Here is a 13,221-nt window from a genome sequence, read left to right on the forward strand (position 1 = left end):
AGTTTAAATCCATTTATTTGATATTCAGCTAATAGTTCTCTATTTTCTACATTCATCCACGTTTCGGTAAGTGCAATAATATCTGGGGTTTTGAAATGGTCAAAGGATTGGCAAATGCAGTTTATGCTGATAAATGTAAAGTTCTGAGGTTAGGTAATGATGATAGAGTTACAAGATACGAGCTAGATGGTGTTGAGATTGCGAAGTCGGATTGCGAAATGGATCTGGGAGTTATGATTAGTAAGAATTTAAAACAAAAGGATCAATGCATAAATGTTTGTAATAAGGCAAATCGGACACTTGGATTTACTAATCGCAGCGTTAGTAACAAAACACCTGGTGTGGTTCTCGAGCTATATCTTGCTCTAGTTAGGCCCCATTTAGATTATGCAGTTCAGTTTTGGTCGCCATATTATAAATTGGATATAAATTCACTTGAACGTGTCCAGCGTAGGATGACTAAGTTAATTCCCCAAATTAGTAATCTTTCATATGAAGAAAGATTAATAAAGCTTAAGTTGCATTCACTGAAAAGGCGAAGAGTTAGGGGTGACATGATAGAGGTTTACAAGTGGATGAATGGACATAACAGGGGGGATATTAATAGGGTATTAAAAATATCAACACAAGACAGAACACGAAACAATGGGTATAAATAGGATAAGTTTAGATTTAGGAAAGACTTGGGTAAATACTGGTTCAGTAACAGGGATGTTGATTTGTGGAACCAATTGCCGCGTGGCGTGGTGGAGGTGGTGTCCCTCGATTGTTTCAAGCGCGGGTTGGACGAGTATATGAGTGGGACTGGGTGGTTATAGAATAGGAGCTACCTCGTATGGGCCAATAGGCCTTCTGCAGTTACCTTTGTTCTTATGTGGTGGAGGTGGTGTCCCTCGATTGTTTCAAGCGCGGGTTGGACGAGTATATGAGTGGGACTGGGTGGTTATAGAATAGGAGCTACCTCGTATGGGCCAATAGGCCTTCTGCAGTTACCTTTGTTCTTATGAGTGGGATTGGGTAGTTATAGATAGGAGCTGCCTCGTATGGGCCAATAGGCCTTCTGCAGTTACCTTTGTTCTTATGTTCTCTGAATCTTTGTTGTTTATAATATATATAAATGATTTAGATTCAGGTTTGAGTAGCAACATCTGCAAATTTTGCGGATGAAATGGTAGGGAAATTAACACGGAAGAAGACTCACTATCACTACAAGTTGATCTAAATAGGGTTTTGAAATGGTCAAAAGATTGGCAGATGCAGTTTAATGCTCATAAATGTAAAGTTCTGAGGCTAGGTAATGATGATAGAGTTACGAGATACGAGCTAGATGGTGTTGAGATTGCGAAGTCGGATTGCGAACGGGATCTGGGAGTTATGATTAGTAAGAATTTAAAACAAAAGGATCAATGCATGAATGTTCGTAATAAGGCAAATAGGACGCTGGGATTTATTAATCGAAGCGTAGAGTAACTAGACACCTGGTGTGGTTCTTCAGCTATATCTTGTTCTGGTTAGGCCCCCATTTAGATTATGCAGTTCAGTTTTGGTCGCCGTACTATAGAATGGATATAAATTCACTTGAACGTGTCCAGCGTAGGATGACTAAGTTAATTCCCCAAATTAGAAATCTTTCTTATGAAGAAAGATTATGTTGCATTCACTGGAAAGGCGAAGAGTTAGGGGTGACATGATAGAGGTTTACAAGTGGATGAATGGACACAACAAACGGGGATATTAATAGGGTATTAAAAATATCAACACAAGACAGAACGCGAAACAATGGGTATAAATTGGATAAGTTTAGATTTAGAAAAGACGGGTAAATACTGGTTCAGTAACAGGGTTGTTGATTTGTGGAACCAATTGCCGCGTAACGTGGTGGAGATGGGGTCCCTCGATTGTTTCAAGTGCGGGTTGGACAAGTATATGAGTGGGATTGGGTGGTTATAGATAGGAGCTGCCTCGTATGGGCCAATAGGCCTTCTGCAGTTACCTTTGTTCTTATGTTCTTATGTAAATACTGTATCGGTAACAGGGTTGTTGATGTGTGGAACCAATTACGATGAAATGTGGTGGAGGTGGGGTTTCTTGGTTGTTTCAAACGTGTGTTGCACATGTATCTGTGTGGAATTGGGTAGTTAAATATAGTAGCTGCCTTGTAAGGGGCCAATAGGCCTTCTGCAGTTACCTTTATTCTTATGTTCTTATGTTCAATTGAACTTTTCCAACTCCATTACTTCTTAAGTTTTTAGGTGAGGTGACTGGAGAAGCTTCATGGAATTATCAGTATAAGAGGAGACCCAGTTAGATGCGTTTTGTCACTTGTCCTATTCTTTCAACACCTGTGTGAGTTAGTCCATCATCTCTCAACACCTGTGTGAGTTAGACCATGGAAAGCATTACTTATGTGCCCGGCTCCAAGAGGAAACAGAGTGAGCATCACTCTAACAATGTCACTACCACAAAAAAACAAAAATACAGCAATGGATCTGCTGATATACAGACATTTTCCAAAGGACGCGCTGGATTACAGAAACACTGGGATAAATCATCTAAAATACAGGAATATTGGAATAGAGAAGCTGAAATACCGAAAACTCGCAATGAAGTACAGAAACACCGACATAAATCATTTGAAATAAAGAAATCCTCTAATAGATCATCTAAACTACAGAAACGCCTGGATGAATTATTTGGAATAGAGAAACCCTGTAATGGAGCATCTGAAGAACGGAATCACCAAGAAAAATCATCTGAATCACAAAAACCCTTTGATGGAGAATCTAAAGTACAAAATCTCCGGGATAAATCATGTGAAATATTGAAATCCTCTAATGGATCATCTAGACTACAGAAACGCCTGAATGAATCGTTTGAAACACAGAAACCCTGTAATGGAGACTCTGAAGTACGGAAACACCGGGATAAATCATCTGAATCACAGAAATCCCTTAATGGAGAATCCAAAGTACACAATCACCGGGATAAATCATGTGAAATTCAGAAACCCTTTCATGGATCATCTAGACTAAAGAAACGTCCGGATGAATTGTTTGAAATACAGACACCCTGTAATGGAGAATCTGAAGTTCGGAAACACCGGGATAAGTCATCTGAAATACAGAGATCCTCAAATGGAGCATTAAAAGTACAGAAACACCGAGATAAATCATTTGAAATAAAGAAATCCTCTAATAGATCATCTAAACTACAGAAACGCCTGGATGAATTATTTGGAATAGAGAAACCCTGTAATGGAGCATCTGAAGAACGGAATCACAAAGAAAAATCATCTGAATCACAAAAACCCTTTGATGGAGAATCTAAAGTACAAAATCTCCGGGATAAATCATGTGAAATATTGAAATCCTCTAATGGATCATCTAGACTACAGAAACGCCTGAATGAATCGTTTGAAATACAGAAACCCTGTAATGGAGACTCTGAAGTACGGAAACACCGGGTTAAATCATCTGAATCACAGAAATCCCTTAATGGAGAATCCAAAGTACACAATCATCGGGATAAATCATGTGAAATTCAGAAATCCTTTCATGGATCATCTAGACTAAAGAAACGTCCGGATGAATTGTTTGAAATACAGACACCCTGTAATGGAGACTCTGAAGTTCGGAAACACCGGGATAAGTCATCTGAAATAGAAAAAAAGATATCCTCTAATAGATCATCTAAACTACAGAAACGCCTGGATGAATTATTTGGAATAGAGAAACCCTGTAATGGAGAATCTGAAGTACGGAAACACCGGGATAAGTCATCTGAAATACAAAGATCGTCAAATGGAGCATTAATAGTACAGAATCACTGGGAAAAGAAATCTTCTAATGGAGCATCTACAGATGAGAATCACCTTGATAAATCATCTGAATTGCAGAAATCCTCTAATGGATCATCTAGCCTAGAGAAAGGCCTGGATGAATTGTTTAAAATAGAGAAACCCTGTAATGGAGCATCTGAAGTACGGAAACACCGGGATAAACCATCTGAAGTACGGAAAATCTCTAATGAAGCATCTATAGTACTGAAACACCAGGATAAATCCTCTGAATTACAGAAATCCTGTACTGGAGCATCTAAAGTACAGAAACACATGGATAAATCATTTGAAAAACAGAAAGCCTGTTGTGAAGCATCTGAAGTACTGGAACTCCTGAATAAATCATCTGAAATACAGAAACCCAGTAATTTAGCATCTGAAATACAAAAACCCTTTAATGGAGCCTATGAAATTCAGAAATACGGGAATGGAACAGCTGGGTATGAGGTTAGTTTTGATGGTGAAGTTCTCACAATATATCTAACTTTTCCTCCTATTCTCACTTGTCTCCCATCGTTGGAAGGTTTGGATGAAATTTCTCTAGACGGACATAACTACCTCCCAGTGGAAGTCAATGGCAAATGCTGTAAGATGTTTGTCGATTCTGGGACAACAAGCAATGGTATAGAACACAGACTCGCATTGAACCTGGGATTAGATAAGAAAGTCGAGTCAACCATTCTCTGTGATTCTTCGTTTTCGTATGAAAACAAACCCCTCAAAACAAGCATAGTTGAAAATTGTAAAATCAAATTACAAAATGGCAAAGAGCTCGTTGCCACTGTAAATATTTTCCCACCAGAAATGGACAATTACTTCAGCTCTGAGGACACACTGTTCTTCTTTAGCTTCCCACTGATGACAGAGTATCACGTAATTCATCAGTTTAAAAGCAGTAAATCCTCCATCTTTTTAAAACCTTTGAGAAGATTTACGAAAAGAGGATATGGGTTGAGCAGTTCTCCCTTGCCTTATCTTAGGATAAAGTTTCCATTATTTGCGAAAGACAACTATTGCAGCGATAAAATTGTAGTTAATACTGGCTCCGATGCTACGACCATTTCACAATTATTTTTGAAGCACATCGGCATGGAAACTTGTCCTCCCAAGAAACTAAGAATTCATGTGAAGGATGACCTTTACCTGGAGGATGACTTGCAGGTGCTGGAGAATCCAAAGATAAAAAATCCTTTAGCTTTAGGCACAACGTTTTTGTCAAAATACTATTGCACATTAGATTCCTCGTCTTATTATTTGTATTACAACATTAATGATCAAACCTATAAGTCTTATCTCATCTGAAGAGACATAAGCATAACAGGATAGGTGTTTATATCGACAGTGTCTTTCAAGTATGGACAGTGTTACTCAGTATGTATAGTGCAACTCTTGTAAATGTTTTTAACAAATAAAATATATGAACAGTTTTAATATTTGTATTATTTGTAATATTAAAATTGTAAAGAATTGTATGAATGGGAGAATATTATTATGTAGCAAATGCCAACACCCAGAGGACGAGTTACAATAACGTGGCAGAAATATGTTGACCAAACCACTCACTAGAAAGTGAAGGAACGACGATGTTTTGATCCGTCCTGAATCATTCGCAAGTCGATTGTGACGCCCAAACTTATTTACATACAAGCCTACGCTTGAAAGGCTCCTTGTGTACATGTCTGCTTTGGCGGGAATGATTAGTTGTGCTCTAAAGTCACAAATTGACAATATTCTTCTCTTAAGATTATTGTTTTAGGTTTAATATAATGTCATGTAGCTATATGGGTTCGGTTTTCCCGATATCCTTATTTCTGTGATATCTGGGTTAAAGTTTTAAATAAATGAAGAGTTTCCTTCTTTTCGCACCTATTTAATCTTTTGTTTTAATAGCTTTATCTTGATACAGAATTAATATAAACTCGGAAATGTATATCACACATTGACAACACATAAAATAAGATTAATATATGGTAACATGCGATTACATCATATACACAATATTCGTGATACGAGGCTATCAACCAAAATATCACTGTATAGTTTGAGGACACCCATATACCAATCTCAGTATAATCATACTGGTGTATGCGTGGTCATAACACAGGACAAGCGAAGACAAATCCTAAAGGGTTTTTCAGTTATATTGAACTAAGACTAGGGAAAGGATAGGTCCATTAAAAACTGAGACAGGTCAAATAACGGATAATGAGATGAGTAGTATTTTTAATAAATGTTTTATATCTGTATTTTCAAGGAAGGGGTTTGACAATGTGCCTTCAGCCGAGTAGGTCCATGTGGCTGGGGACGAGGACGGGTTGGCTAGTTTAGCGGTTGCCAGGGAGGATGTAATTGAACAAATAGTAGAGCTAGAACCAAACAAATCCCCAGGGCCGGATGAAGTGTTTGCCGGGGTGCTTAAAGAATGCATGGAGGAGCTTTCCGAGCCACTGTCTGTCATGTTTGACGAATCAATGGAGTTGTTGTTGTTGTTGTAGATTCAGCTACTAGGAAAAAAGTTCCAAGTAGCGCGGGCTATGGTGAGCACGTAGTGGATTTTCCTGGCACAGGAGCGGGGCTGTAACTCAATTGTAGTTGAGCGGAGTGCCAGAGTCATAGAAGGTAGCTGGTGTGGTACCAATTTTTGGGAGGAGAGATGGATCACTTGCGTCAAACTGTCGGCCGATTGGCCTAGCGTCTGTTGTTGGAAAGTTGCTTGAGTTGATAATTGCAAATACCGTTCGTTTTCATCTTCAAAAACATAAATTAATAGATAAGTCGCGGCATGGTTTTGCAAGTGGCCGTTCGCGTTTAACAAGTTTTCTGTCTTTTTATTGCAGTGTAGTTGAAGCAGTTGATGGTGGTAAGGATTGTGATGTTGTGTGCCTTGACATGAGAACATAAGAATAAAAGTAACTGCAGAAAGCCTATTGGCCCATATGAGGCAGCTCCTATCTACATACAAAGATTAATCAGGTGTAATTGGCCTATTATGTTGAACAGTGTCTTCTGTGTTGGCATCGTTATGTTCTGGTATTGTCCTTACTATCGTGGTGGGTAGAGTAAATAGTTCCGTGATTTGGGTGGTCATGGTAGGTTGTTCTATTCTTAGGTGAATTGCTTCAAGAACTTGTAATCTTCTTGCATCTTGGGTTTTGTCTATTATACAGGTATTTTTGTTCAACATTTCTCTTATTAGGGTGATGTCATGGGCTTGTCTCATGTGATTCCTGGGGGCACCGGATTAAGAACGTAAGAACAAAGGCTACCGCAGAAGGCCTATTAGCCCATACAAGGCTGCTCCTATCTATAACCACCCAATCCCACTCATATACATGTCCAACCCCCGCTTGAAACACTCGAGAGTCCCCACCTCCACCACGTTACGCGGTAATTGGTTCCACAAATCAGCAACCCTGTTACCAAACCAGTACATAAGAACAAAGGCAACTGCAGAAGGCCTATTGGCCCATACGAGGCAGCTCCTATTTATAACCACCCAATCCCACTCATATACTAGTCCAACCGGCGCTTGAAACAATCGAGGGACCCCACCTCCAGAACGTTACGCGGTAATAGGTTCCACAAATCAACACCCCTCTTACTGAACCAGTATTTACCCAAGTCTTTCCTAAATCTAAACTTATCCAATTTATACTCATTGTTTCGTGTTCTGTCTTGTGTTGATACTTTTAATATCCTATTAATATCCCCTTTGTTATGTCCATTCACCCACTTGTAAACTTCGCCTTTCCAGTGAATGCAACTTAAGCTTTGTTAATCTTTCTTCATATGAAAGATTTCTAATTTGGGGAATCAACTTAGTCATCCTACGCTGGACACGTTCAAGTGAATTTATATCCATTCTATAATATGGCGACCAAAACTGAACTGCATAATCTAAATGGGGCCTAACTAGAGCAAGATATAGCTTGAGAACCACACCAGGTGTCTTGTTACTAACGCTGCGATTAATAAATCCAAGTGTCCGATTTGCCTTATTACGAACATTTATGCATTGATCCTTTTGTTTTAAATTCTTACTAATCATAACTCCCAGATCCCTTTCGCAATCAGACTTCGCAATCTCAACACCATCTAGCTCGTATCTTGTAACTCTATCATCAATACCTAACCTCAGAACTTTACATTTATCAGCATTAAACTGCATCTGCCAATCCTTTGACCATTTCAAAACCCTATCTAGATCAACTTGAAGTGATAGTGAGTCCTCCTCCGAATTAATTTCCCTACCGATTTTCGTATCATCGGCAAATTTGCAAATGTTGCTACTCAAACCTGAATCTAAATCATTTATATATATTATAAACAACAGGTCCCAGGACAGAGCCTTGAGGCACTCCGCTTACAACATTTTCCCACTCTGACTTGATTCCATTTATACTAACTCTCTGTTTCCTTTGGTATAGCCATGCCCTAATCCAGCTTAATATAGCACCCCCAATACCATGAGACTATCTTTTTAATCAGTCTTTCATGTGGCACTGTATCAAAAGCTTTGCTAAAGTCAAGGTACACAACATCACAATCCTTACCACTATCAACCGCCTCAACTATGCTAGAATAAAAAGATAACAAATTTGTTAAACATGAACGGCCATTTTTAAAACCATGTTGCGACTCAATTATTAATTTATGTTTTTCAAGATGAAGACGAATTTTATTTGCTATTATAGATTCGAGTAACTTTCTCACAATAGACGTTAGGCTAATTGGTCGATAGTTAGACGCAAATGATCTATCTCCTTTCTTAAAAACTGGTATCACATTAGCAACTTTCCAAAACTCTGGCACTCTGCCTGACTCTATTGATTTATTAAATATGGTTGACAGTGGGTCACAAAGCTCCTCTTTGCATTCTTTAAGCACCCTGGCAAACACTTCATTTGGCCCTGGGGATTTGTTTGGTTTGAGTTTTACTATTTGTTTAAGAATATCCTCCCTGGTAACTACTAAACTCGTCAACCTGTCCTCGTCCCCACTCACATAGACTTGTTCGGCTGAAGGCATATTGTTAAGTTCCTCTTTAGTAAATACAGACACAAAATATTTATTAAAAATACTACTCATCTCTTCATCACTATCTGTTATTTGACCTGTCTCAGTTTTTAATGGACCTATCCTTTCCATAGTTTTAGTACGATATAACTGAAAAAAACTTTTAGGATTTGTCTTTGCTTGCCCTGCTATGCGAACTTCATAGTTTCCTTTTGCTTTCCTTACCTCTTTTTTAACATTTCTAACCAGTTGTAGGAATTTCTGTTCTAAAGTGACCTCACCATTTTTAATCCTTTTGTACCAAGCTCTATTTTTACCAATAAGGTTCTTCAAATTCTTTGTTATCCACTTTGGGTATTAGTATTCGATCTATTCAATTTGTATGGTAGACCAGACCACACACTGGAAATTGAAGGGACGACGACGTTTCGGTCCGTCCTGGACCATTCTCAAGTCGATTGTGACTTGAGAATGTTTAGAACCTTGTTTAGAATATTCTTAAATAAGTTATATATTGAATCCACATCGAAATCCCCATTTAAATCACCTGTCGCTGGGTTCATGTCTCGCTCCATGACCGACCCCCACCCCATACCCAAGACTTTCCAATCAATTTGACCCAAAGAATTTCTTAGGCTATTAAAATCAGCTTTTCGAAATTCTGGCACTTTAACAGAATTTTCTCCTACTTGTCTATTCCATTCTATGCTAAATCTGATTTCTTTGTGATCACTGTTCCCTAGCTCACTCCCTATTTCGATGTCATTAATTTGTGTTTCCCTATCAGTTAACACTAAATCTAAAATATTATTTTCCCGTGTTGGTTCCTTAATGTGTTGCGTAAGAAAGCAATCGTCAATTAATTCTAGAAAATCTTCTGCTTCACTATTCCCCGTTTTGTTCAACCAGTTTATTCCGCTAAAATTAAAGTCACCCATGACATAAATACTTTAAGATCTAGATATTTCTTCCCATAGGTGCTTTGCTTCCATTCTGTCTAAATTTGGTGGCCTATATATAACTCCTATTATATTATTATTAGCTTTTTCGTTTAATTCTATCCAAATACTTTCTGTGTGTGGCTCAGTTTTGATTCCCTCTTTGAGACTACATTTCAAATTGTCCCTAACATATATGGCTACTCCACCTCCTCGTCTAATATATCTATCTGTGTGAAATAGTTTAAATCCATTTATTTGATATTCAGCTAATAGTTCTCTATTTTCTACATTCATCCACGTTTCGGTAAGTGCAATAATATCTGGGGTTTTGAAATGGTCAAAGGATTGGCAAATGCAGTTTATGCTGATAAATGTAAAGTTCTGAGGTTAGGTAATGATGATAGAGTTACAAGATACGAGCTAGATGGTGTTGAGATTGCGAAATGGATCTGGGAGTTATGATTAGTAAGAATTTAAAACAAAAGGATCAATAAATAGCATAAATGTTCGTAATAAGGCAAATCGGACACTTGGATTTACTAATCGCAGCGTTAGTAACAAAACACCTGGTGTGGTTCTCGAGCTATATCTTGCTCTAGTTAGGCCCCATTTAGATTATGCAGTTCAGTTTTGGTCGCCATATTATAAATTGGATATAAATTCACTTGAACGTGTCCAGCGTAGGATGACTAAGTTAATTCCCCAAATTAGTAATCTTTCATATGAAGAAAGATTAACAAAGCTTAAGTTGCATTCACTGAAAAGGCGAAGAGTTAGGGGTGACATGATAGAGGTTTACAAGTGGATGAATGGACATAACAGGGGGGATATTAATAGGGTATTAAAAATATCAACACAAGACAGAACACGAAACAATGGGTATAAATAGGATAAGTTTAGATTTAGGAAAGACTTGGGTAAATACTGGTTCAGTAACAGGGATGTTGATTTGTGGAACCAATTGCCGCGTGGCGTGGTGGAGGTGGTGTCCCTCGATTGTTTCAAGCGCGGGTTGGACGAGTATATGAGTGGGACTGGGTGGTTATAGAATAGGAGCTACCTCGTATGGGCCAATAGGCCTTCTGCAGTTACCTTTGTTCTTATGTTCTTAAACCAACAAAGGGGATATTAATAGTGTATTAAAAGTATCAACACAAGACAGAACACGAAACAATAGGTATAAATTGGATAATTGTTCATTTAGGAAAGACTTGGGTAATACTTGTTCGGTAACAGGGTTGTTGATTTGTGGAACCAATTGCCGCGTAACGTGGAGGAGGTGGGGTCCCTGGATTGTTTCAAGCGCGGGTTGGACAAGTATATGAGTGGGATTGGGCGGTTATAGATAGGAGCTGCTTCGTATGGGCCAATAGGCCTTCTGCAGTTACCTTTGTTCTTATGAGTGGGATTGGGTAGTCATAGATAGGAGCTGCCTCGTATGGGCCAATAGGCCTTCTGCAGTTACCTTTGTTCTTATGTTCTCTGAATCTTTGTTGTTTATAATATATATAAATGATTTAGATTCAGGTTTGAGTAGCAACATCTGCAAATTTTGCGGATGAAATGGTAGGGAAATTAACACGGAAGAAGACTCACTATCACTACAAGTTGATCTAAATAGGGTTTTGAAATGGTCAAAAGATTGGCAGATGCAGTTTAATGCTCATAAATGTAAAGTTCTGAGGCTAGGTAATGATGATAGAGTTACGAGATACGAGCTAGATGGTTTTGAGATTGCGAAGTCGGATTGCGAACGGGATCTGGGAGTTATGATTAGTAAGAATTTAAAACAAAAGGATCAATGCATGAATGTTCGTAATAAGGCAAATAGGACGCTGGGATTTATTAATCGAAGCGTAGAGTAACTAGACACCTGGTGTGGTTCTTCAGCTATATCTTGTTCTGGTTAGGCCCCCATTTAGATTATGCAGTTCAGTTTTGGTCGCCGTACTATAGAATGGATATAAATTCACTTGAACGTGTCCAGCGTAGGATGACTAAGTTAATTCCCCAAATTAGAAATCTTTCTTATGAAGAAAGATTATGTTGCATTCACTGGAAAGGCGAAGAGTTAGGGGTGACATGATAGAGGTTTACAAGTGGATGAATGGACACAACAAACGGGGATATTAATAGGGTATTAAAAATATCAACACAAGACAGAACGCGAAACAATGGGTATAAATTGGATAAGTTTAGATTTAGAAAAGACGGGTAAATACTGGTTCAGTAACTAAGACGGGTAAATACTGGTTTGAATGTAGAAAATAGAGAACTATTAGCTGAATATCAAATATATGGATTTAAACTATTTCACACAGATAGATATATTAGACGAGGAGGTGGAGTAGCCATATATGTTAGGGACAATTTGAAATGTAGTCTCAAAGAGGGAATCAAAACAGAGCCACACACAGAAACTATTTGGATTGAATTAAACGAAAAAGCTAATAATATTATAATAGGAGTAATATATAGGCCACCAAATTTAGACAGAATGGAAGCAAAGCATCTATGGGATGAAATATCTAGAGCATCTAGATCTAACAGTATTTATGTCATGGGTGACTTTAATTTTAGCGGAATAAACTGGTTGAACAAAACAGGGAATAGTGAAGCAGAAGATTTTCTAGAATTAATTGACGATTGCTTTCTTACGCAACACATTAAGGAACCAACACGGGAAAATAATATTTTAGATTTAGTGTTAACTAACAGGGAAACGCAAATTAATGACATCGAAATAGGGAGTGAGCTAGGGAGCAGTGATCACAAAGAAATCAGATTTAGCATAGAATGGAATAGACCAGTAGGAGAAAATTCTGTTAAAGTGCCAGATTTTCGAAAAGCTGATTTTAATAGCCTAAGAAATTTTTTGGGTCAAATGATTGGAAAGTCTTGGGTATGGGGTGTGGGCCGGTCTTGGAGCGAGACATGAACCCAGCGATAGGTGACTTAAATGGGGATTTCGATGTGGATTCAATATATAACTTATTTAAGTAATATTCTAAACAAAGCACAGGAACGTAGTATACCATACAATTGAATAGATCGAATACTAATGACCCAAAGTGGATAACAAAGAATTTGAAGAACCTTATAGGTAAAAAGAGAGCTTGGTACAAAACGATTAAAAATGGGGAGGTCACTTTAGAACAGGAATTCGTACAACTGGTTAGAAATGTTAAAAAAGAGATAAGGAAAGCAAAAAGAAACTATGAAGTTCGCATAGCAGGGCAAGCAAAGACAAATCCTAAAGGGTTTTTTCAGTTATATCGTACCAAGACTAGGGAAAGGATAGGTCCATTAAAAACTGAGACAGGTCAAATAACTGATAGTGATGAAGAGATGAGTAGAACATAAGAACATAAGAACATAAGAACAAAGGTAACTGCAGAAGGCCTATTGGCCCATACGAGGCAGCTC

The sequence above is a fragment of the Procambarus clarkii genome, chromosome 58 (assembly GCF_040958095.1).
Source record: "Procambarus clarkii isolate CNS0578487 chromosome 58, FALCON_Pclarkii_2.0, whole genome shotgun sequence".
Taxonomy (NCBI): domain Eukaryota; kingdom Metazoa; phylum Arthropoda; class Malacostraca; order Decapoda; family Cambaridae; genus Procambarus; species Procambarus clarkii.